At 40.8% G+C, this 27122-nt stretch overlaps 1 protein-coding gene across 8 annotated transcripts in view; it reads left to right on the top strand.

The window, feature by feature from the left end:
* The first annotated feature begins 437 nt into the window (after window positions 1-437).
* The window catches only part of SLC6A1 (solute carrier family 6 member 1), a 107644-nt gene continuing 80959 nt past the window's right edge, over window positions 438-27122 (top strand). For 2 of the 8 annotated variants that reach the window (XM_084632902.1, XM_084632901.1), the window contains exons 1-3: window positions 1190-1449; window positions 5853-6021; window positions 6493-6811. The gene's annotated coding sequence lies outside the window, so the exon portion shown is untranslated. Of the gene's footprint in view, window positions 453-1189; window positions 1450-5852; window positions 6022-6492; window positions 6812-16432; window positions 16526-27122 lie in introns of those variants that run through there. The other 6 variants (XM_084632905.1, XM_084632906.1, XM_084632900.1 and 3 more) reach the window with 5 other exon arrangements.

The raw sequence follows: 27122 nt of genomic DNA, 5'->3' as shown, positions 1-27122 counted from the left end.
AAATTTTCATGAGCTGGAAAAACCATTTCTGGAACATCTGTGTAAAGGCCTGTGGCAGGGGGACTGCAGAGCATGAATAACAGGAAGGGGGTTTTGGGGTTTTTTTTTTTTTTTTAAATTCTCAGTACAAAGTAAACAATGCTAGTTATAACTATATGGCTGCCATGAAAAATATGACAGGTTTCAGAGTAGCAGCTGTATTAGTCTGTATTCACAAAAAGAAAAGGAGTACTTGTGGCACCTTAGAGACTAACCACTTTATCTGAGCATAAGCTTTTGTGAGCTACAGCTCACTTCATTGGATGTATGCTGTGGAAAATACAGGGGGGAGATTTATATACAGAGAGAACATGAAACAAGGGGTGTTACCATACACACTGTAAGGAGAGTGATCAGTCAAGGTGAGCTATTACCACCAGGAGAGCGGGGGACCTTTCGTCGTGATAACCAAGGTGGGCCATTTCCAGCAGTTGACAAAGTCTGAGGAACGGGCGGGGGGGGGGGGTGGGAATAAACATAAAAACATGATTGCTCTGGGCTTGTTGGCATCTAGACAAATACAGGAGGGGGTCAGAGGTAGCTGTGCTCCAGACCCTCCCAGCGAGCTAGACCTGGATCCCGCCACCAGCTAGAACCCCCTCAGGCTACCAGCCGCCTCTCCAGAGCTGCTCTTGCCTGGGAAGAGTCTGCTGGGGAGACAGCAAATCTCCATACTGCCCATGGTCTCTCCTGGTGGAAAGGGGGACATCTCTCAAACCATAGCAGAACCTTTTCCCCTGCGTCCAGTCTAGCCTACACTCCTCCCCCGCCGGTCTGTCCTCCACTTGGCCCGTCACCTCCTCAGTGCGTTTGGGGGGGGGGCACTCCCCCGCTGCCCCCTGAGCTGCTCCTTTGCCCCGCTCCCACAATCACCCCCAGCGCCTGCCCCCGCTTTGCTGCTGTCTCTGATCTGCACCTGCTGAGTCTCCTTCTCACCTCGCCCGCAGCACCCCGCCCAGCGCCCCTCCCCCCACAGCGCCGCTGCCCCTGTCCCCGCAGTCCTGCGCCGGGGCCCGCTGTCCCGGGGCACACGCCCGTCGAGGCCGCCCCGCTGGGCGCGTGCCTGGCGCAGGGTCCCGGCCGGGCCGGGGGCTGTCCTGGAGACCCGCCCCCGGTTCTCGGAAGGGGCCCAAGCTGCGGCGCGGGGCCCCCGGGCGAGGTGACGGGGGCCGGCCCCCGCACCCAGGTGTAGGACCCAGGCGGTGGGGGCGGGGCCGCTCGGCCCGGCTCCCCTCCTCCGGGTGGGCTCGCGCGTGCTGCGCGGGGAGGGCGAGCCAGAGCCCGGAGTGTGCAGCCGGCGCCGAGCTTTCCATGAACAGTCCTGTCGGGCAGGGCGAGCAGCGCGGGCGGGCTCCGGCACCTCCGCCAGCAGCGGCGGCCGCGGCAGCAGCCTCCTCGGGAGCCCGGCAGGTAGGTGCGTGCGGTCCCGCAGCAGCTGCCCCACCGAGAGCTGCTGCTTGGCGCTTTCTCCGCGCCCAGCCGTCCCGGGGTGCTTGGCTGGCGCCGGGGGCGGGTGGACGGAGAAGCGTCGGGCTTTGGGGTGTTGGTTGGGTCGGTTACACTCACGGGTCTCTCCGGTGAGGACAAACCCCCAGCGAGCCCGTTACTGGCACTTTGTAATGCATGGGGACCCGGCGGTCCTGCCCCGAGAATAGCCTCTACCTGTGGCATCTACCTGTCCTGCTCATGCCTCTCGCTTGAACCTGCTCTCAGGCCAGCTCTGTGTCAGCGAGGCTGGAGCGAGATCTCTATGTCTGTGCCACTTGCCTGAAGTTTCTTTACGCCCTGTGGTACCTTGTGGGGCGTATGATATCTTGGGAATGATCTTTGTTTGCTTGTGCAGTTCTGAAAATGCAGAATTTTTGAAAACACATCCAGTGTTTCTAGCATGTAAGGGGTGAGATGTTTCTAAAAGTTTGGTTCACAAGCTATTTTAATGCTTTGTGAGATGTGCAAAAAAATGGCTTTGCTTAAAATTTAGGATTTTCTACAGGGTGAACTAAATATCAAGCTCAGTTTCTATTCCCATCTATAAATAACACTTATAATGTAACTGCAGGTAGCTACATCTTAGAGAGAGAGAGGGGCTTATATCCAACAATATCAAATTGTGGACAGTTGCAAAAAGGGAATCTAAGACTATTGGCTACTATAAAAAGGCAACTAAGGTGGAATTGACACTGTAATCCTGTTAGTAGCTATAATCTTAGATTTCATTATATCAAATCTTAGGGGACTATTCCCTCATTTAAAAGACCAGGTTATAGATTTAGAGTTAATAACTACCTTTGCTGCACATGCATAAATTATTTATTATATGTATGTAAAGCAACCACCAAACACCTGTTAAGAATACTGCATGTCAGTCTATCACATAGATTTGTCTTCTTGCTGAGCTATTTGCTGAACATTTCCTATTTTCTCCCTATTTGCACCCTGTCATGTTGTTTTCCTCCACAATGTTATCAACAGTGGCACAGAATGCTTGAGATGCTCCTAGATGCCAAGAGCTTTGGTAATGAAGGTCAATGAACAGGAATTTGCCTAATGCCAGTATAAAGTCATTCCTGTTCCCAGTTTTCTCCCCAGAGGGTGACTGCTTGAAGGTGGTTAACCCCAGCCTAACTTGATTTTACCTACACATTTTGGATTGCAGAAGTAATTAGGTACAGGCACTCTTAAGGCCCTAGGAAGAACTGAATCAGTTCTCTCTGTTCCTCATTTTGTTATTCACTGAGCTAAACACTGATTTCTTGTTAACATGAAATCTTTGTTCTATTGAAGTAGACAGGGTGAAAAGAGAAAAAAAGTGTCAACATGAAACAAATAAGTGTTGTTAACTTGAATGACTAAAATATCAGACTCTTACACTAAAGAACTACTGTTTATATCACTTTTATTTAATGAACATGATAGTTCACCTGTTTACAAAAAAATAGGCATTGATGGTTCTGATGCTCTTCACCTTTTTATTTTTGTTTGAGTTGTTTTTTTATTGTTTGAGAAAGGATGGTGAGGCGGTATTGGAGACTTAGATAGTGGTGGTTGGAATATTTTTCTCTAAACAATGCATTGGGATGTGACAAATGTTCTATGAAGACACACATTTCAAATGAGATGCTATGGGAATGGTTGACAGAGCAGTCTGCATCTGGATTTTAAAGAGATTGTTCATTCAGCTCAATATGTTCATGAACTTCAGTTGATGGTGTTAATGTTTGAAAAGAGTGAACTGTGTCTGTTTAACAATATGTACAGTGAAAGTGCTGGAAATAAGATTTTGTTTTACAAAATTATATCTCTAGATGTTTTCTTGTCTGTTAAATGTAACTTGTGTATTGTCAGTCCTTTGTTATGTATGAAACAGTTCTTGGACAAAAATAGGTGAACTATGTTCATTTAAAAAATTAATTAGTCATTGTTTAGAACTGTTTAACAAGCTACAAAACATTGCACTGTTTTATAAAGAAATCTATTGAACAAAAATGAAGAGCAAAGTTTTTTTCAAGAGTAAGTTGAGCATTCTTTGGATATTATCTGAATCATTTGTATCTGGAAAACATGCAACCCTCACCCTATGACACTCTAGATATGCTGACATTAAATTTTCCAGTGTCTTACTAAAAGTATTTTTGCAGAAGATGAAATAACATTTTAAATCAATGTGATTGTGCTTCAGTTTTGGTCTGTAATTAAAAAACACACTGATTTGAAAACATAGAGAGAGCTTAGTAACATATTTATAGCTTGTTAGTGTGTATCCAAGACTTGTAATTTCAATTCACTTATTTTCTTTGCTTAGCTGCATTTGAACTTATTTAAATCTATGTTCTCAATAGAGATGAGTGAACTTTAAAGAAAATCAGGTCAGGCATAGATTCCAGGCATGTAACCCTTTTTGGATGCCCAGAAATAGCCACCAGAAATAGCATGACAAATTTCTTTTTCATGAACAAAGCTTTTTTTCTTTTCTTTTAAGGAAGAAAGAAGCTTCATAGAATCTCTCTACAGATATCAGAGCCTTGTAGAATGGATGTTTCTAGCTTATTTTATTAGAATTAATATAGCTAGTGTAATTTCTACTTTTCTGCTGTTGGACTTAGGGCCACTTGACTTCAGAAGTATGAGATTATTGGGGTTTATTTTAAAATAAAGATTTTTCTTAAAAAAAAAAAAGATTATCTTTGTATGCAGCTCATGAGCTTTTTCCTTAGAGGCAGATGCCGCTCATCTGTAGAAAAAGGTTTGGGGGCATTAGATGTTTGGAAATTGACAAAAAAAAAACCAAAAGAAAATACCAGGAAAGGAACAAATTTGTTACTTGTTTTTTCTCAAATAGCTAATAAGAAAGCAGTTGTATTGACATAAGGTATAGGAAAAAATAGAACTATCTTATTATTTGAAACAACAGGTAGAATTAAACTACCACATGCCTTGTTTTTCAGGACTTCACAATTGAAGGAAATGATTAGTTTATCCTACAGTAAATGGAGCAGATCATAACCTCTTCCAGTGCTTTCTTTGTTCTCTATTGGACAGATTCAATTGCTAAGAAGCGATGAATTTTTAATCCCTAAGTAGATGATGTCATAATGACATCATCACATCCTTCATTTGATTGATTCTCATAAAAGAACAGTAATGAGATTTGATATGCATGTCTTAAAATTCTCCCTTCCCTTCAGGGGATTGCCTGACCTGCATGGCAAATTCCAGTGAATAACACTGAGTTCCAGCAAAAAAGACATTCCTTTTTGGAAGCCAGGGTGGGACATGAAGGAGCAATGGACTGATCCTGATCGACTTAGAATTTAAGGACTTACATTCTCCCCATTTGAAGTTTAATCATGTATCTAGAAGTGGAGACATTGACCAATATTTTCAAACTTGGTGCTGCTAAATCCATGTTTAGGCACCTAAGCAAAGGTGACTTGATTTTCAAAGGTGCTGAGCATATTCAGTTTACACTCACTTCACTTGGATTTGTGGAAGTTCAGCACTTCTGAAAATCAGGCCACTTTTATTTATGTTTGGATACCTAAGTTTAGGCACCCAGATTGGCAAATGTTGATCATTAAGCACAAATATATTTGAAAGCTTTTTCCCCCCCAAAAAATACCAATCAAACCAAAATATTAGCCATAACTGTAACTGGGTATAATCTGATGATAATTGCAATGTTAGTTTTCTATGTTGATGACTATAAACTCTAATTAAAATAGTTGAAACTCTGATACAGTTGTATTAATACAGCAGAATTCTCCTATCATAAGCTTAGATTTAATGAAACTCGGTTTATTGAGAAGCAGAGCAAAATCCTAAACTCTTTCAGTGCATTATTGTGTGAACACTGTAATTCTGATTATAGTAAGCCCCGTTTATAATGGAATTGTTCTTTAATTTAAATTCTTGTAAGAAAACTTCATTGTTTTTCATAAGGTAATCTGCTACAATTTTTAATTTTTAGTACAAAATTTTGGTATCATATTTATTACACTAAAGCAAGGGTTTTAAAAGGAAAGACATGTCATTTAAATGATGGCTGGGGTAGGCTGCTGGTTTATAGAGCAGCTTGGGTATTTTTGCACAGATCTATGAATATTTATAGAATTCTATAAGTATAAGATAAATCACATGCAGCTTATTTTATACACTCTTTTATCTTAATCATTAATTGTATATGATAAATTTGAAATAATTCTGAGATTCAGCCATCAGGTTAAGTGAACTGTTCTTAATAAACTTGGAAGGCTTTTATTTCATTTGTGTGTGTGTGTGCGCGTAAATTTTGCTTTATCTCTCTCTTTATAAAGTATTGCGCATGATGAAAGACAGGGAAAAGAGGTGATCTTCATGTTGCTGTTGGTTCTTTATTGGGGTTTGGAAGGAGTTAAAGAATGAAGCCAACCTCTTACAAGCACCATCCTGGCGATTGCAGTTACTGCTCTCAACTTTGATTCTCAAAGACAACCACCAAGTTCGGTGAATATCCTGGAACTACATTTCAAAAGAAGCCAATGATTTAATAACCATGGGCAGGCTAATCTCAATGCAAGAGCTGGTGTTGAGTTGAATTAATGATATCAACTTATTTACTTAAGACACAGAAATCTTACATCATCAGGCCTGTCAACTTCGGTAGTTCACCAGTGTTGTATTAGGAACTGTTGAGTAGTGATTGGGCATGGGCATTGTTAACAAGCAAGGGGGATGGTTGTTTTATAATTGAATCCATAAATGATAGGCACCCACACGTTATTGGTGCCAGATACATTTCTAAATAAATCCCATAAGCCTGTCTGCACCCATCTTGCATGAAATAATGAATTTTCATGAGCTGTAAACCTGTTCTAGAATGACTCAGGTATGACAAACAAACGATAGAACCCTAGTGTTAGAGAGAATCCTGATTTGATAATATTCCATGGAAATTTCTTTTCACTCTCCTCTCAGGATTGGCCACATGCTGTGAATCTTCTAGCTTGTGCCTGCATTGTACATTGAAAACAAAAGATGGGTTTGGACTTTGTGAAACATCTATGCCTTCTGACTGAATTTTAGATGATCACCAATGACATTTACATGGTTGTGCTGTAATGCAGTGACATATTTGGTTATATAAAATATGGAAAGCCAAGCATCTCAGAACCTTTTCTGAATGCTTTCTACTAGAGACTGTTACTGCAATAATGACCTTCTTGAACATGAGATGACCGCACCGACTTGGCCAAACAGAGAAGAACAATGAACATTTTCATTTTGGAAAAACAAGGTCAGTTGTGGCAATTGTTGAAGAAAATGAAAATGAGGCAGTCATGTCTTGTCATTGTACTGATTTAATGATAGTAAACAAGATGTGCAGTTTTTGTATTATATTATGTAAAAATACAAAAGGATGTAAAGCAGAACTTGATGCAAATCAACAGTTACCGTATCTATGTTATGTCTGATAGTTAACACAAATTAATACATTTCAAAAGTAAAAACAGCACAGTGACTGAAATATTCTGTTCCATTTGCTCTCTAAAGAATTATCTTAATCTGCAAAGGATATGAATAGGCAGCAAATTTTATGTTTGTTTTCCATTTTTGTTTTAGGCTCTAAATCAGAATAAATTTAGACATTGAATTGGTTACTACTGTTTCTAAAACATCTTTTAGTATTTTTCCATGTTTATTTTATAAAGGAATTAATCATAGAACATGAGACTTCTTCACACTGTTTTTACTGGTTCACTTAATAGGAACAAAATGTATAGCCACACTTTAGAAGTGTGTTCTTTCAGATAAACCAAAAGTTCTTATGTCTCCTTAGATAAGGGAGCAAATCAACTTGACTAATTGATGCAAAACTTCTGTTAACTTCAGGGGACGTTTTCTTTCAGGATTTGGTCCTAAATTTACTAGTGCTGAAAATGATTTAAAAATTATTTTCGGTTTTTTCCTTCACAAATTCAAAGTACCAAGAAGTTCAAACATCAATTTGTAAATAGTAGTGTTAGCAACGAAATGTGTGAGATTGCAAAGAAACACTAGCATTTTGTAGGGATATTCTGTGGCTATGCAAAATGAATTTGTAATGATTTTAACAATTATTTAAAATTAGGCAAATACACAAGCTTGTGAAAATGAGGATGCTGACAGTATCGGCAGTGGTAACTGTGTAATCTGCAAGCCAGGGACTAAATACCGCTCAATAACAGTAATACCTGGAGTAACTTCATTAGCTTTCGTGTCAATACTTTGGATTTAGCCCAGGGTAATAGGCCCAACATAGTCAGACAATTTAAATTCTGATCTCTTTATGTTTCTGTTCCAATTTCTCACACTGCCAGTGTGATCAGCTTTTAACATGAAGAGACACTGCAGGTTTTAGCTATAATTCTGCTTTCATATTGGTTCACTCATAGTTCTGCAATACAAAACCCGTCAGATGTATTTTCATTTGGAAACCTGGAATGCACAGAAGGTGTAGATTCTGTGGTAAAAGGCAAATGTTGCACACTAGCTACTAAATCACTTACAGTATTCACTTCAGCATTTTGTAAATGGAATATTTGTCTTGCTCTTAAGAAATCCAGATGTGCAAATGTTGTTCATGGAAATAGAGTAAATAAATCAAAACCGTATTTCTACCTGACTTGAAGTAGGCATTATCCACTACATAGATTCAGATGTAGGTTTTGACAATCTAACTTTAAGATTTAAATCTCAATAAGCCAGAGACTCATTTCCATGTTTATTGTTCTGAAATCATTTCCAGGCACCGAATTGCATCTCAAAAAGAATATCTGTTGCTGGACAATGAATTAAAAACACTACAATGTTTGACTACAATACATTTTTAGTCACTTCAAATAGTGAATAAATGTTTAACTTTTACTCTCACAATTTTATTAGCAAGAAATCCAGTTATTTATTTATTTATTATAGCCTTCACACTGTTACTTAAGCCTGACTGTAACCTAAGCTATGGAATTATCCTTGTTTAAAAATAGGTTAATGAATATAAATTTGAATGATCCATCAGATCTAAAGATATACCATAAGTCAAATCAAGCCCGACATCTGTACTTTTAAGCTATATGATTTTTATTATCATATTTTATGAAAAATATTTAATATATGGGGAAATCTGGTCAAGTTTTTACCTTTCTTTTTTTACACCACTTCTTAAAAACACAGCAAATATTATAAGAAGGATACATAAGGAAGGGAGTAAAGATTTTTTTTTAAATAGAAAAAAATATTAATTTCCTTTTGATATTGGAATATTTTGCCTTTGCAGTGTCTGACCAGTCTATATATAATAGTTAATTATATAGCTCCATAAACTAAGTGACAAAAGCAAAACTGTGCACAGTAAAAAGGAAGAAGAGCCTCTTTTGGAATGGTTGAATATTGAATTGGAGGCAAGAGTACATGTCAGAAACCTATTTGCTTGGGAAGTTTCATTTTAAAAAGTAAATATACCTTTTCAGACAGACTGTATGTCTGTTACATTCCATATCTTTGTTGCATTTAAGGGAGAGAATAGAAATATAAGATTTTCTATCACAAGGGCTGATCCTGCATTCCTTCTGCAAGCAAAACTTCCATTTACTTATTCATCTCTCTTCATTAAGTAAAGTGACACAACTGACCCCAAGATGTGAACCTCTTTTCAGATATGTGTTTTCTGAATATATGCTGTCATAAATATAAAGGAAAGGCTAACCACCTTTAAATCCCTCCTGGCCAGAGGAAAAAAACCTTTCACCTGTAAAGGGTTAAGAAGCTAAAGATAACCTTGCTGGCACCTGACCAAAATGACCAATGAGGAGACAAGATACTTTCAAAGCTGGGGAGAGGGGGAAACAAAGGGTTCTCTCTGTCTGTGTTTTTCTTTTGCTGGGACCAGAGCAGGAATGCAGGTCAGAAGTCCTGTAAAGGATTAATAAGCAATCTAGTTAGATGTGCGTTCGATTCTGTTTTGTTTAAATGGCTGATAAAATAAGTTGTGCTGAATGGAATGTATATTCCAGTTTTTGTGTCTTTTTGTAACTTAAGGTTTTGCCTCGAGGGATTCTCTGTGTTTTGAATCTGATTACCCGGTAACGTATTTACCATCCTGATTTTACAGAGGTGATTCTTTTACTTTTTCTTCAATTAAAATTCTTCTTTTAAGAACCTGATTGCTTTTTCATTGTTCTTTAGATCCAAGGGTTTGGGTCTGTGTTCACCTATGCAAATTGGTGAGGATTTTTATCAAGCCTTTCCCAGGAAAGGGAGTGTAGGGTTTGGGAGGATTTTGGTGGGGAAAGACGTTTCCAAGCAGACTCTTTCCCGGTTATATTTGTGAGACGCTTGGTGGTGGCAGCAATAAAATACAGGGACAAAAGGAAAACTAGTTTGTACCCTGGGGAGGTTTTAACCTAAGCTGGTAAAAATAAGCTTAGGGGGTTTTCATGCAGGTCCCCACATCTGTACCCTAGAGTTCAGAGTGGGGAAGGAACCTTGACATGGTGGCAGAGTGGTGGGATTAACTTGAAATAATTTTGACATCAATTTGAGATTTTTTGAACCAGAAGCATGGATTTTTTTAAAGGAAAATATTTTTTTTCCTTTGGGCTGCTGGAAAGCAGGTTTTAAGCTGAAAGCAGTTAGAGGTTTTTTTTTTTTTGTCTCTGCTTGGGAGGCAGAGCATAGACAAAAGGGAATTGTCTTTTGTGAACTGGAGTTTTCTCTACTTATAGGCAGGGTAGTTAACCTCCTGCAGGGAAATTCACAAGTCTTCACAGACCTGAAGTTGATTTCTTTTTAACCTAAGAGCAACTAGAGGGGTTTTCTGTCTATTTGCCTGGAGACAAAGGTGTTGGTTTTGGGTTTTTTTTTTTAGGATTTTTCTGTAGGCTGGCAATCACTATCAGAGAACATAGGTATCCGGTTACAGCACAACATATATATATATATATATATATATATATATATATATATATATTTGACAAGCCAAGATTTTTTGTTTGTTTTGTTTTATTTCTAACTCTCGGGTGTAAAGTTAGTTAAAAACAGAGAGGCTAACATGACAGAAACCAAGGCACAACACAAATTGGAGTTAACCAGACTGGAGGCAGCGAAAGAGGCAGAAAAAGCCCTAGAGACTGCTCACAGGAGTGCTATGGAGGCAAGGGAAAAAGGAGGAGAAGGAAAAAGAGAGGAAGCATGCACTGGAGATGGAGAAGGTAAGGGCTGAGCAGAATCTATTGGATAACCCTAACAATCCTTCCCCAACAATCCACAAATGGGAGCGACTGTGTCCACAGTATAATGAATCCAGTGATATTGCTGAATATTTTCTCACCTTTGAGAGACTGTGCATTCTCCATAAAATTCCTGAAGCTCACAAGATGACCACATTGGTCGCAAAATTGACTGGAAGAGCTCTGGACATATTCAATAAGATGCCTATTGATGAGGCTTCTGACTATAATAAGTTCAAGGATTTGGTTTTAAAGCAATTTCAAATTACATCTGAAACATACAGAGTAAAATTTTGAACCCTTAAGAGAGGGCCTCGACTAAGTAATGTGGCTTAACTAAACCAGATGAAGGATCTGTTAGATAAATGGATCCAAGGAAGGGGTGTCACTAGCTTTAACGGAATGCATGATTTGATAGCTCAGGAGCAATTCCTGAATATGTCCAAGGAGGAAATAAAGGTGTTTATGGGATAAGGAAATAGACTCTGCAGAAAGTCTTGCTTCTTATGCTGATCAATATGAGTAGTCCCAGACTGCCAGAGAGGTGGGGCAAGCCGGAACAAAACGGGTGGAGGGAGGAGAGAGGAACAACCCTGGTCGCACTTGGAGCGGATACCCGAAGGGAAACCCTCAGACCGGGGCAGCCCGAGGCCCCAACTACGCACCAAGGAATACTCCAGACACCTTGTCGTCCTGCCTCACTGTTCTCCAGCAACCCACCTTGCCCCAGTGATCCGTCAACTGGATGATGTTTTAAATGTAGTGAGCCGGGGCACGTATAGGCCAACTACCCCAAGAACGCCAACAGATTACAGTTCATTGCACCGGAATCACACCAGAGGTCTTCAGGTCCAGATACCTCCCAGATACCCTTGGAGCATAGGGAAACTGTGAGTGTGGGCGGGAAGAAGGTTACCACGTGAGGGACACCAGAGTGCAAGTGTCGGCTATCCATGCTTCCTTAGTGGACCCCAATTTAATCAACCCAGAGATCCAAGTGACAATTCAACCCTTCAAGTCTAACTCTTTCAATTTGCCTACAGCCAAGTTGCCTGTCCAGTACAAGGGCTGGTCAGGAATGTGGTCTTTTGCAGTATATGATGATTATCCCATCCCCATGCTGTTGGGGGAAGACTTGGCCAATCATGTGAAGCTAGCCAAGAGGGTGGGAATGGTCACCCACAGCAAGGCTAAGCAAGCCGTCACGCCTAGCTCTGTTCCGGAAACTTCTACCAGGACCTGGTCAGAGGTGATGGAACTGGACCCCATGCCAGCATCTGTAACAGCAGTAGTGGATCCAGTCCCAGAGACCCAGACAGAGCCAGTCCCAGAACTGGAACTGGCGGAACAACCAGCACCAGACCCATTGCCAACACTGAATCCAGTACTTGCAACCCCAACACCAGAGGGCCCCACCGAACCTGTACCAGCAGCAGCAGATAACCCTACACAAGAGGCTCAGCCCGAGCCTGAAACCCAACATAGTGCACCAGCGGAGAGCGGTTCACAGTCAACAGAAACAGCCCCATCCCCTACATCGCTTCCAGAGGGACCAAGCCTAGGTCCACAATCCAATGAGGAACTGATGTCTCCAGCATCAAGGGAAGAGTTCCAGACCGAACAGGAAGCAGATGAATGCCTCCAGAGAGCTTGGACGGTGGCACGGAGCAACCCACCGCCTCTCAGCTCTTCTAATCGATCCAGGTTTGTTGTAGAAAGAGGACTTTTGTACAAGGAAACTCTTTCTGGTGGACACCAGGAAGACTGGCATCCTCAGAGACAGTTGGTAGTTCCAACTAAGTACCGGGTCAAGCTCTTGTGCTTAGCCCACGATCATCCTAGTGGCCATGCTGGGGTGAACAGGACCAAAGACCGTTTGGGGGGGTCATTCCTTGCCCATTCCCTCCCAGTGGATGTTTCTACCTATGTCCGGTCTTGTGAAGTATGCCAAAGAGTGGGAAAACCCCAAAACCAGGTCAAAGCCCCTCTCCAGCCACTCCCCATCATTGAAGTTCCATTTCTGCGAGTAGCTGTGGATATTCTGGGTCCTTTTCCGAAAAAGACACCCAGAGGAAAGCAGTACATACTGACTTTCATGGATTTTGCCACCCGATGGCCAGAAGCAGTAGCTCTGAGCTACACCAGGGCTAAAAGTGTGTGCCAGGCACTAGCAGACATTTTTGCCAGGGTAGGTTGGCCCTCCGACATCCTCACAGATGCAGGAACTAATTTCCTGGCAGGAACTATGGAAAGCCTTTGGGAAGCTCATGGGGTGAATCACTGAGTTGGCACCCCTTACCATCATCAAACAAATGGCCTGGTGGAGAAATTTAATGGGACTTTGGGGGCCATGATACGTAAATTCGTAAATGAGCACTCCAATGATTGGGACCTAGTGTTGCAGCAGTTGCTCTTGCCTACAGAGCTTTACCACATCCCAGTTTAGGGTATTCACCATTTGAACTTGTATATGGCTGCGAGGTTAAGGGGCCATTACAATTTGTGAAGCAGCAATGGGAGGGGTTTACACCTTCTCCAGGAACTAACATTCTGGACTTTGTAACCAACCTTCAAAACACCCACCGAACCTCTTTAGTCCTTGCTAAAGAAAACCTAAATGATGCTCAAAAAGAGCAAAAAGCCTGGTATGATAAACATGCCAGAGAGCGTCCCTTCAAAGTAGGGGACCAGGTCATGGTCTTAAAGGCACTCGAGGCCCATAAAATGGAAACGTCATGGGAAGGGCCATTCACTGTCCAGGAGCGCCTGGGAGGTGTTAATTATCTCATAGCATTCCCCACCTCAAACCGAAAGCCTAAGGTGTACCATATTAATTCTCTAAAGCTCTTTTATTCCAGAGAATTTAAAGGTTTGTCAGTTTACAGCCCAGGGAGGAGATGACGCTAAGTGGCCTGAACGTGTCTACTATGAAGGGAAAAGTGCTGGTGGCGTGGAAAAGGTGAACCTCTCCATGACCCTTGGGCGTATGCAGCGACAGCAGATCAAGGAGCTGTGCGCTAGCTACGCGACGACATTCTCAGCTACCCCAGGACTGACTGAATGGGCATACCACTCCATTGACACAGGTAATGCTCGCCCAATTAAAGTTCAACTTTACCAGGTGTCTCCTCAAACTAAAACTGCTATAGAACGGGAGATCCAGGATATGTTACAGATGGGTGTAGTCTGCCCCTCTGGCAGTGCATGGGCATCTCCAGTGGTTCTAGTTCCGAAACCAGATGGGGAGATACGTTTTTGCGTGGACTACCGTAAGCTAAATGCTGTAACTCGCACAGACAACTATCCAATGTCACGCACAGATGAACTGTTAGAGAAACTGGGACGGGCCCAGTTCATCTCTACCTTGGACTTAACCAAGGGGTACTGGCAGGTACCACTAGATGAATCCGCCAAGGAAAGTTCAGACTTCACCACACATGTCGGGCTGTATGAATTTAATGTACTCCCTTTTGGGCTGCGGAATGCACCTGCCACCTTCCAAAGACTTGTAGATGGTCTCCTAGCGGGATTAGGTGAATATGCAGTCGCCTACCTTGACAATGTGGCCATATTTTCGGATTCCTGGGCAGAACACCTGGAACATCTACAAAAAGTCTTTGAGCACATAAGGGAGGCAGGACTAATTGTTAAGGCTAAGAAGTGTCAAATAGGCCTAAGCAGAGTGACTTACCTTGGATACCAGGTGGGTCAAGGAACTATCAACCCCCTACAGGCCAAAGTGGATGCTATCCAAAAGTGGCCTGTCCCAAAGTCAGAGAAACAGGTCCAATCCTTCTTTGGTTTGGCCGGATATTACAGGCGATTTGTACCACAATACAACCAAATCGCCGCCCCACTGACAGACCTAACCAAAAAGAAACAGCCAAATGTCGTTCAGTGGACCGAAGAGTATCAGAAAGCCTTTAACCAGCTTAAAGCGACACTCATGTCTGACCCTGTACTAAGGGCCCCAGACTTTGACAAACCGTTCCTAGTAATCACAGATGCATCCAAGCGTGGTGTAGGAGCAGTTTTAATGCAGGAAGGACCGGATCAAGAATTCCACCCTATAGGGTTTCTCAGCAAGAAGCTGTCTGAGAGGGAAAGCAACTGGTCAGTCAGTGAAAAAGAATGTTACACTATTGTCTATGCTCTGAAAAAGCTACGCCCATACATTTGGGGACGGCGTTTCCACCTGCAAACCGACCATGCTGCGCTATAGTGGCTTCGTACAGCCACGGGAAATAACAAAAAACTTATTCGGTGGAGTTTAGTTCTCCAAGATTTTGATTTCGACATACAACACATCTCAGGAGCTTCTAACAAAGTGACTGATGCACTCTCCCATGAAAGTTTCCCAGAATCAACTGGTTAAAATCGTCCTTGAGATGTGGAAAATATTGTTAGTCTTTATATACTTGGTAGTATATTTAGAGGTGCATGTGTCTTATTAACTCTGTTTTCTCCTAGAGCTCCAGGAAGAATCACAGCCAGCGTTTCACCCTATCTGTGATTTGGGGGGCATGTCATAAATATAAAGGGAAGGCTAACCACCTTTAAATCCCTCCTGGCCAGGGGAAAAAAACCTTTCACCTGTAAAGGGTTAAGAAGCTAAAGATAACCTCGCTGGCACCTGACCAAAATGACCAATGAGGAGACAAGATACTTTCAAAGCTGGGGAGAGGGGAAAACAAAGGGTTCTCTCTGTCTGTGTTTTTCTTTCTCTGGGACTAGAGCAGGAATGCAGGTCAGAAGTCCTGTAAAGGATTAATAAGCAATCTAGTTAGATGTGCGTTCGATTCTGTTTTGTTTAAATGGCTGATAAAATAAGTTGTGCTGAATGGAATGTATATTCCGGTTTTTGTGTCTTTTTGTAACTTAAGGTTTTGCCTCGAGGGATTCTCTATGTTTTGAATCTGATTACCCTGTAAGGTATTTACCATCCTGATTTTACAGAGGTGATTCTTTTACTTTTTCTTCAATTAAAATTCTTCTTTTAAAAACCTGATTGCTTTTTCATTGTTCTTAAGATCCAAGGGTCTGGGTCTGTGTTCACCTATGCAAATTGGTGAGGATTTTTATCAAGCCTTCCCCAGGAAAGGGGATGTATGGCTTGGGGGGATTTTGGGGGGAAAGACGTTTCCAAGTGGGCTCTTTCCCGGTTATATTTGTGAGACGCTTGGTGGTGACAGCAATAAAGTCCAGGGACAAAAGGAAAACTAGTTTGTACCCTGGGGAAGTTTTAACCTAAGCTGGTAAAAATAAGCTTAGGGGGTTTTCATGCAGGTCCCCACATCTGTACCCTAGAGTTCAGAGTGGGGAAGGAACCTTGATATATGCCATGTAAAAGTGTACTGTTTTTATGTGGTGTGTGGAATTGTTATATTTCTATTGCAATTTAAGTGTCTTTAGAACTCAGAATTGATACTTGCCGGGTCAGAGAGATGTAGTAAGATGTCCTTACGAATCAGAATCTTGGGACTGTTATTAGCTAACTAGATTTTTCTGGCTAAAGTGGGCGTATAGCATCAGTCTCATAAATGATATGCTGCCTACAGGGGGATGGTATCTGTCTGGCATGTCTTTTAAATTTTTCACTACTATAATCTCATTTTTCCACCAAGTGACTTTATTTTCTTTCCGAATGTTTATAGTGAAGTTGAGATGCTAATCCTGGACGTTGGAAACATTTTAGGGTTTAAAAGCATGGCCTCCATCTTTGGTCAACAGCAAGAGAACACTGTTGGGTATGTTTTTCTTTTCGTGAATTTCTTTTCAGGCCATTGAAAGCCTAAGGAGACATTCAGCATGGCAGAGATGCACAGATTCCTCCTACTGTACTGATGATCAGCACAGACATTACTGAAAACATGCAGAGGCTTTGCAGCCTTGTGTAAGAGTAAATGTTATAAACACCAGCAAGGGGTAAATACAATCAGATGAATGCTTTTAATTATAATTTAAATAATTCCGAATGACCAGGGGGGGTTGCTTCTGGGGAAAATATGTATAATCCCAAAACCTGCGGAAACTAAAATGAACATTTTATTATCTAAATTATTTGTTTATATAACTAGAAGGATAGTGGGGGGATGGACCCTCAAGTAGTATGTGTGTGTTATTCACTTGATATGTTCCTCCTTTTCAGTAGAGTGAAAAAGGTTAAGATATTCTGAATCCTAATTTAGTTTAGTATTAATGCTGTTGTTAATGCTAATCTTATGTATAAAGCCACTATTAGTTCAACAAAATAAACAAGCTACAGCTATTAATGTTTTTAAATATTTAAATTTTTTAAATGAATGATAGCAGTATTTACTCAGGCCAGATTCTTTAAGGGCTTGACTGTTCAGAGTGCACACATCCCACAGTAAAGGATAACTCACGAGTCATTCTTCTTTGGGGGCACTTCTGAATGCACAAAGCCTGTGCAACCATTATTGTCTCTTTGTGGAGTACAGTATACTAGTTTACTCCCCTTTGGGTGGCTAGCCATCTGGTGCAACCCTTCCCCAACCCCTTAGCAATACTTTGCTCCCCCAATAGCACAGAGAGGGAGCATTCCGAGTATCCCCACTGGCACAGAGGCTGGAATTTTGCTCAGCTCTTACATGGCCTGTGTAAGGGTGATTGGGAAGCTCTTTGTAACCTCTACCTCTCATTGTTTACTTTTGTAAGGGTTAGGTACAATATTGCCCTAAGTTCTTACTCCAGGCCAAATTTTGCTCTGGACTATATTGGTGTAACTTAAGAGCAAGCTTTGGCCTGTTGATTTCACTAGGAGTTTTGTATGAGTATGGAGTTTGGAATCTGGCCCTAAAATCGAAGGACAGGGTGAGCTTTCAGTGCAAACTTTAAAGATGTTTTAAGTTTATATGGCTCACATGATGGCCTAATTCCTGTTGCAATGCAGACATTTTGCCTGCAGTTAATTGTTGCCACATATCTAGCACTTGGACAGCTATGTACCAGATTTGTGCCTGAAACTGGGTGCTTAGCAGACTAAGCAGTAGATTGCCTCCTGTTAACTAAAATATGGACAGCAAAAAATATGGGCAGCAAGGGAGGCCAAGCTCAAGTCTGAAACTGATAATTGGGTCAGAAATGTATGATGTTAATGTTTTTGGTGAACATATGAAGTGATTTTTCTGTTGACTTTTCTCAGTGCTTAACAAACTCACTGGCCAAGGGTGCATAGGCAAGTTTCACGTCAACCTCTGGAGTATTTGAATTTTCATGTAGGCAATGGAAAGAAAACCTTCCAAATGTGACCCCAGTGTAGTGCTGTCTTCATGTATCTGCAGCCAACCAGCCTCAAACAGTAGGCAGTCGTGAACTGCTTAAAGTCCAAATTGTAATTCCAGCCTGAGCACACAATAGTCCATATTGCATGAGTGGAGCCACTACCCAGCTGCTACTCAAGGAGTGCACAGGGATCCCATATGGAGCTGGACTCCACAGGGCACTATGCTTGTGCATCTGATGAGTGAGCTTTCCAAGTCCTGTCCCCACACTCTCCAGGAACCACCCTGGTTCTTCTATGGCCCTATGGGGGTAATGGGTCTTGAGAGAGGTGTGGAATGATTCTGTTCATCTCAATGATGTGTTAACTCTGCAGAATGACTGTGGCTCACAGTAGGCATTTTGCCTCTTGCTGACAACTGGTGCTAGATGTAGACAGCATAGTCAAGGACAAATTATGTTCAGAACTAGTTCAGTATACCCATGGTTTCGGAAACAGTGCTAGCAAAAGTTAAGGGTAAGTAGGGATCAGAAATATTCTGCACAAGGTCAGAAACCTTTTTGTCAGCAATCAGTAAATTTCCTAGTGTAGAGGGCGTCTGAGCTTTTCATAGAGCCCACAAAACACTGCTTTCAAAGCATCATCCTTCCTACCCTGCCCAGCATGTAGTTCACATTTTCTAGCTAGCAACTTATTGGATGATTTGGCAAGGGTTGTTTTAATAAATTAGGTTACTTATTTTCTGCCTGAAATTCCCCGGTTGGTGGCTCAGGGAGGCTTTGTATTAAGCTGTACAGAGCATAATGAGGTTGCAGGAATGCTTTGATGTGGAAATGCTTATATACGAAAATGGCCTGGGCAATTATTGATATAGAATGCTTTCCCAAAGTATTCTGGGACAATTTATATTAATCAAATTCAGATTATACTGTAAAGATAATAAATTTGATAGTAGCACATCAAAACTCTCCAAATTCAATAGACAACATGAAAAGGTAAAATCAAAATAATTTTCTTCCTTCATTTTGTTGATACATTTATAGCTTACTTCAATCCTTTTTCATAGGCATGTTTGATATCTGCAGTAATGAGAAGTTAATATTGCAATGCTACAGATTAGCAGAAAGATTTTTATCTTTCATATAATTCGTACCATAGCCATTCTCCACCATCAGATTTACTGAGACAGTGATTCATCTTCAGCATTGAATGTCTGCAATGAACTGTCACTACATTTGTCTGACTTAATAAAGATTGTTATATAAGAGTTGCTTCCCCTTAGCTGATTGAATTTAATTTCCCAGGCCACCTCTGGCTTCTAATACTGTTTATCAGCAAAGTAGAGTTTTCTGTATTTTTTCCTTTTCCACTTGCATCTATCCTTGAGGGTTATTAACACAAAGTAGCCCTCAGTGATGGCTTCGACACCAGAGATTCTAAAAGTCTGTAATAGCCATAATAATAGAGTTGGTTGAAGGATACTGGTTGCCTTGGTAACCGGGCATGTGCCATACAAGATAATGTACCTGCTATAGTGAAGAGATCTGTGCTGCATATTGATTGCAAGAGTTTTGAGTATTCATATAAATGTTGTATTTTATAATGCATGTTCCAGCTACGAAGTAATTGTGGTTTACTAAGCAGACTAACTGCATCCAAAACATCTCTGAATCTAGAGTACCTTGAAAACTAACTGTATTTTGTTTTGGTTTGATTTTTTTTTGTTTTCGTTGGGCATTATTATAAGGGTAGTTTATACCAGATATGATCCTATAATTACTGTGGGCTTTTTCTAATTGAGTTAAATGATATTTCATCATCAGTATTCACAGTGACTCTTTTTAGTCCTCTAATTCACATTGTATTCCCACACTATTTTTCAAATACTCCTGAAAACAAAGGGCTAACAGTGTTGGCTAAAACAACGCATCTACTGAAGGACATTCTCCTGTGTGCCGAGTGACAGCACAAGGCACTTCTGTCCCATTTAAATCCTCAAAATGGGGCTCAAGCGGGATGTAAGTGGTGCATAGGCCTTGTGAGCGAGTATAAATTTCACCCACTATTAGCAGGACTGTGCCTGCTTCCCCACATGGCTCTTGATCTGGATTAACCCTACACTTAGAGTCCTGGGCTTCTTTTGAGCAGATCCCTAGAGATACCAAATTATGTGGTGGTTTCTGAGGTGCACAAATGAAAACTAGGCTGAGACCACCAAACTCCACTTTGTCTGTGAGCTCCAACAGATCAGAATTTGGCCCAGGTATTCAGTGGTGAAATAAACTAAAATCATTAACCTGTACACCTAGACCAGATCCTCAAAGATATTTAATTCAGGTGGGAGTTAGGTGCCTAAGTACTATTGTGGATATGAGCCTTAGCCCCCAGGAAGCCACTTCAGGTGGCACTTCTAGGCTGATTCTGTGCAACTGAAGCCAATGATAATTCTGCCATTGTCTTCTGTGGGTGTGTGATCAGGCCCATGATATTTAGCAAAGCATCTTGTCATCCAGATGTGTTCTACCTTGTCCTCATTCCTCAGTGTTCCTCCTCTTTGTATCATTATTGGTGTACTCTCGTCTAGGCTTGGCCAGATTAGAATTTGTTTGACATGTTACTATATTCATTCAATATATTTGGTGAACATTTGCACACACAATGAAAACATTCACAGCTAACAGGACAGGTTCACAAATGATTCAAAAGCTAAAGAGGGAGCCAAAATCAATGGAACTTCTGGTTTAACAAATCCTGTTTGGCCAAGTTTAGTTTTGTTTTAGTCTTTTTTAAATTTTGTTCGTTTAATGCTTGACATTCACATTTATCACAATATCGAAAGGCCTTTGCCCAGATGGATCATTCACTCAGGAAAGAATTCGTCAGTGGCCCTTTTTCACAATATTGATTATTTTATCAAAAAGTGTCTGAATTTTATTTTAAAAAATGACTTGTTTCACTAAAAGTTCCATGTTCAGCAATTTCTGGGTCCTAAATTAAGAAAAGGTAATAGCTGGCCAAAAAAAGACACGTAGGACCAGCTCCTCTGGAGGTGTAAATCAGCAAGGCTCCATTGGAGTCACTGAAGCTACACTTAGTTACATCAGATGAGAATTGGGCCCATGAGCTCAGTTGGTCAGATTCGTTCCCTGGCAGTAACTCAGACTCACGACCCTGGAGGAATAAAATCTTCCCCATGGGAGTCACAACACCACAATGTGCCTTTAAGCCTCGTTCTATCAGGGGGTCCACTGTTGCCCAAGATTGGGTAGTACTTGCCAGGGACTGGTCTTGTTCAGGACATTGACTGATTCAGGGCATCCTAGGGAATCTGAATGCAAATTAATCTGCCCTCCCAGTGCTGAACCCCTGGGAGAGTGTGGTAAACTATACACTTACTTGCCTTTACCAGTCATAGATTTGAATTAAACATTACCTTGTTCTTTATAGCTTGACTTTTTAAGGCAGCATTTGACACTGTGCATCTTATAAATCTTTTGGGTCAGTTGCATGCAGTTTAGGGACTCTGGCATTGTTTGAATGTAATTTTTCACTCTCAGAAGTATAGCTATAACGTTGAAATTGAATTTATGGTTTATGGCATCAACCCTGCACAGATATGAATATTGGGGTTCTTTGTTTTGATTACTTATTGAATATTATCAGTTTGAGATGATTGCTGGAGAGGATAGATTTGGAAATATTAGTTATCTCCAATAATTACTTGCTGGGTTGTGTAACTTAGTTCATTAGTACAAGTAATTTAAAATGCAGTGCTCAGACTCTGTGAATTCAATTCTTCCTTTTGCTATTATCCCTGTTCTTAAATCCTTCCATTGCTAACTAGCAAAGTGCCTAGTTAATTTCATTGCTGACTTATGAAACTCCTAATAAAATGGATTAAACTTATAAAAGATACCAAGCGGGTTTTTTTTTAAGTCTATTTGAAGTTGTTGGATTTTGGGCAGCAATATTTTCACACACCTAGAATTTGTTTTTGCTTGATATTAAATGTCTGATCAAATTCTTTCTATTGTTTAATACTGAATGAAGAGACCATAGTTTGAGGCACTGTTGCATTGTTTTGGATCCTGTGACCCATCATAAGATATTCTCGTGAAGGATAACCTTTTGTGTTTGTACTCTATTTCAAAGACTTACAAGGATCTGATGCTTTCAGAACCTACTGTGTTTAAGTAGAACCATTACAATTACCATTCCTTTTGCAGAGTTCACAACCATTGGAACTGATGGTTGTCATGTATCTATGACTGTATATCCCACTAAGGGCCAAATTCTGATTGTCTCTTCTTATGCAGAATTTATGTTGAAATTAGAACCATTGAAGTCCATGGATGTTCTGCTTGAGTAAAAACCAAGTTTCTAATGCATTCACAATTATACACATATTGGCCAAGACCTACATCTCATATTCATTTTGAGGAGTACTTACTCACATAAGCAGTCTCATTAAAGTTAATGAGACCGCTTGTGTCAGTGAGTGGAGAATCAGGCCCCGTGTAAGAAGTCCGGCTCTTAACCACATATCTGTATAATTTTCAGTGAACACACAGTGTAGTTTGTATCTTTTCTTACCTTTAGATATTTTCCCAATATTCCGTTTTACACTGCGTTTTACACTGCTGGTTGCTTTGATTAGAAAGTTTAGGCATCCATAAGATAAAAATTGCTAAAAGAGTCATTGGCTTTCCATTTAGCAGTGGGTCCAGCAACTAGATTCTTTGGTTCAAGGCCCAGAAGACAAATGATTCCTTTGCCAGGAGGAAAACAAACTAACAGGCTGAAATAAGATGGCATTTGTGATATATAGCTTAACAAAGGCTGTGAACCCAAATGGAAATAGGGGTCAGTCATAGGAACGACACAGTACCATGTCTTATTAGCTTCGCATTGACATGTGGTAATGGCACAGTTAACTCTTGTCACTTCCTTATCATCTCTAGAGAATGGCCACTATTGTTCATTTAGCATCTGTATCTGAATTAGTGACAGTGCTAAGTTAGCAGCACGTTTTTCTGTTTCCTGATGTTGCTTTCTTGCTTGATCCACCCTTTATAGGCCATTCCTTCCCAAGATTTGCAGCTAACATTGCAAATGAAAGCCATATATTCATTTGGGGCAGAGTCATTCCAACTGTATTCTAGCAGCTCACCTAGTACCCAGTCTAATGATGTCGAATGAGAAAACCTGAATAATTTGAAGACTGAGCTGTTTACTTCAACTGGTATGAAATACAACAACATGCTCTAGGAAGGCCTTTGCTTGTGGTGTGTATGTGTGTGCACTCTCTCTCTCAAAACTACAGAAAATCAGCACAGCCAACTGGGGTCAGAAGGGTGAATTCCCCCCTATGCATTTATGGAATACATGGAGGATCTTGACATCGTATACACCAGTATTTTTGGCACAGTTGGCAGCCTTCTCCCTGATGTGCTGACACCCAGCTCCATAGCCTGGTGGGAAGAGATGTGAGGCCATAAGCCTGCTTCCACCCTGCCCCCTTACTGTTAGGAGGGAGTACTCTCTGCACTACCTTGAGAATGGGGACTGCTGTTGTCTTTGATCTTTGTGTCCTCTTCATCCTACCATGCTCACCAGCACTGGGGCCAGACACAAACTGGCCATTAGTATATTTATTATGTCATAGGGGTGACATTTACAATATTGAAATATATGAAGCAATAAGTGGTCCTTATGGCTGATTAAATGTTGAAGAGAGCCAGATGCACTTGATAACCACAGAAGCTGCGTATTGTGAGTATACTGCAGAGCCCTGCAATTGTAAACTATTGAGGGGGCTAAAATCTAGAAACTTGTGGAAAGTAGGGTTGACATCTGATCTTGCAGGTCTTTGTAAAGCTTATCTGACCATCTTGTTTTTCAGTCTTCACTGTGATGAATCCACAGTGGTTGTTTGTCAGTCTAATGGTAGTGAATGTGAAAGTTGCTAATAAATACCACAAGAAGGGAGATCAGAGTTTAGGGATTCCCATACATCTATGTATACATTTGCGTAACATACCTAAAGTTTTAAGAATCAAGTGACAGAACTGAACCAATACAAACATGCACTTTCTGAAGTAAAATGTAAACACTGTCAAGAGTTAAGTAAAAAGCTAAAAAGTACAGGTGATCCTCTCAAAAGATGCAGAAAATCAGTGTCTTTGCATTCTTCAAGATCAAATGTGTCACTGAATGAAACTTTTCTAGTGATGTTCAAGAGCTTTGAGTTCGATCATCCCAAAAGTTAGACATTTTCAAGCCATTGTTGTTATTGAAATGTAGCCCCAGTGATAATTTAAATGCTTCTTCCAGGCCTGCCAGCCATACTTCAATGTCAGCTTCATTCAGGAGTACACTCCATTTGTTGTCAAGACCCCGGGAAAAAAAAGACAAGGATGGGCAGGAGATTATGCCATGAAAACAAGTGAAAGGCAAAGATAAAAAAGTTGCAATCTTCTTTTATACTAACAACATTGTCAATGTAGCACAAAATGAGCAATTTAAAGAAATGATTGACACTGTTCCCAGACAGATTTAAACTTGCAGTTCCACTGCTGGATGCTCCAAATGATGGAGTTGAAGGAAAATTAAAGAAAGAACGAAGAGAATCAGAAGCAAAACTGTTGGTTGAACACAAAAGAATGACCTGACAATAGGTACAAACAACCAAACATGGAAAAATGCATTCATCCATCTGAAGAGAAAACCACAGAACAGTAGGCCAGATTCTTAGCTGCTGTAAGGTAGCATTGTTCCACGCAAATCAATGGAGCAACACTGATTTTCACCAGCTGAGAATCTGGGCCACTGTGTCCAAGTTACTGAAGAAGCCATCTAAAAATACAGTCAAAAAGTATGTCAGGTGTGTCGTGGTTTTTTGTTTGTTTTGTTTTGCCATTTTCTCAAACATAAATAAAAGGAAGAGCTAAGAATACTACTTAGGTCAATAATCTAAGGCCCCTGGTATCTGAGTGTGTTAGGTATTGTTGCTTTCTCCTTGGGATTTAAAGAGTGTGCAGAGCACCTAGTGGAACTTCATCTTCTCTTCTTGGTTGGTTGACTGAAAGAGGATTATTGCTTCGCTTTACAGTGGCCTCAGTGGAACTCTAAAGGAAGGCTGTGTCTTTGCTTTTGATTACTACAAGTATATTAAAATTTGCACTTACCATGAAGACTATTGAAGATTATTTTACACGAGAGATTCCAGAGTGGAATTAAGTTTACAAAACAATCGAAGAGGGATTCAGAGGGACTTAACAAATGATGATAATTTATCACAATCTCAGTGGACGTCTGGTTTGACATAAATAAAAAATATTTGGAGATACACGGACAAAATTGAAACACAATTTAGACAAACCTTCAGACCTTTCAATTATCTGATTTGTTCCCAGAACAGGAAGAGGAGGCTGAGACATGGCTAATGGAACATATTACAGAGCTCCTTCTTTCTCTTCCTTAGTATTTAAAATTGAGGCTCAGATTTCCATCCTACATCTGTTTGTGAAGGAGGTTGTGTATGACAGCAGATATTAATATCGGCAACAATAACTGAACTTCAATATGCAGATGATTGTGCTGTAGTTGCACACTCAAAGGAGGATCTACAAAGATCCCGTAATTGCTTCTCTGAAGCTTACAAAAGCCTAGGGCTAACTCTGAAAATCGGCAAAACAAAAGTTCTCCACCAGCCAGTCCCCAGTCAATCATCAGACCCAGCAAGGAAGATCTACATCAACAAAAAAGAACTGGAAAATGTAGAACACTTTGCCTGTCTTGGCAGTCATCTTTCACAGAGGGGAGACATAGAGGTTGAAATCCAGCACAGAATTTGCTGTGCTAGCCTTGGCTTTGGCAGACTGTCTCACCGGGTGTTCAACAACCACAATATCAGAACACATATTAGACTTTTAGTTTATAAAGCGGTGGTAATCCCAACTCTCCTCTATGGTTGTGAGACTTGGGTGACACATAGAAAATACCTGAAAAACTTGGAACACCAGCACCAGCTCTTTCTTCAGAAAATCCTCAACATAAAGTGGGAGGATCATTGCACTAATGTTAGTGTCCTCACAGAGGAATATTGCTTAGTAATGAGTGTCCTTTTCCAACAACATGATAAAACCGAGATCAAGGTAGAATGGGGATCCATATAAGTAGGTAGGCCTTTATAGGTCTGTGGTGCAATGAGTAGGGTTTTCTCAACACCTAGTACTGCTGTAGAATGTATTGGGAATTCATCAGAAATGTTGATGGGTGACTTTCTGAAACAAAGAGTTAATCGTGAGCAAAAAGAACATTACTTGGCATTAAATTTATATTTTTCAGCACTGTGACACTTTCAGTAAAATTTATGTTTTTCACTTTTAGGGCTTTTTTGTTTTGTTTTGTTTTTTGAAACTACCTGGTTGCCCCAGCATCTCTGTGGAGGAACAGTCAAGTAGTTATATCCAAAAGGCTTCACTTAAGCATTCATAAAACTGCAGACACAAATCTGTGTCTGTCGTTTGTATCTGCAAAATGGAAGGTGCAAAACTGGAGGTCAAGTTGAGGCCCTGTTCAAACTCAGGATCTGAAAAGTTGTCGTGTGTCTAAACGAGAGATGTCAGTCTTGAAAATTTCCTGAGACCAAGCAGACAAGACGCGGGGATTTGTTTTTAAAATCCGAGAAGAGAGAGACTGGGAGAAGAGAGAGACTGTTTTCAAGGATTGGTAATGGGAGATAGAACCTTTTCATGTGTAGTTACTGATTCCTGTCTGATCCTGATTTACCACCACGTGATGGAAGCTCATTGGCCTTTGTGATATGAGTTACTGCTTGCAATTATTTTCTTAATGGACCTGTGTCCCCATCATAGCTGAAAATTCTTTGGTTGTTTGTGTGTGCAAAGAATGCAGCACTGGGCTCTCCCTATGTAGTACAATCCTACAGAAGGCCATATTTTTACTTGTTTTGCTTGGTTGCATCAGGGAGGAGTAGGGGCAGCTGTGCAGAAAACAGCCAGAGTCCCTGAGTGAGCTCCCTAAGAGAAAGTTGTGGGAGTACCAGCACTACAAGGAATACTGGAGGGAGTGTGGCT

Source organism: Lepidochelys olivacea (genome assembly GCF_965140295.1).
Source record: "Lepidochelys olivacea isolate rLepOli2 genome assembly, chromosome: 7".
Taxonomy (NCBI): domain Eukaryota; kingdom Metazoa; phylum Chordata; order Testudines; family Cheloniidae; genus Lepidochelys; species Lepidochelys olivacea.
This window is presented reverse-complemented; position numbering and strand designations above follow the sequence as displayed.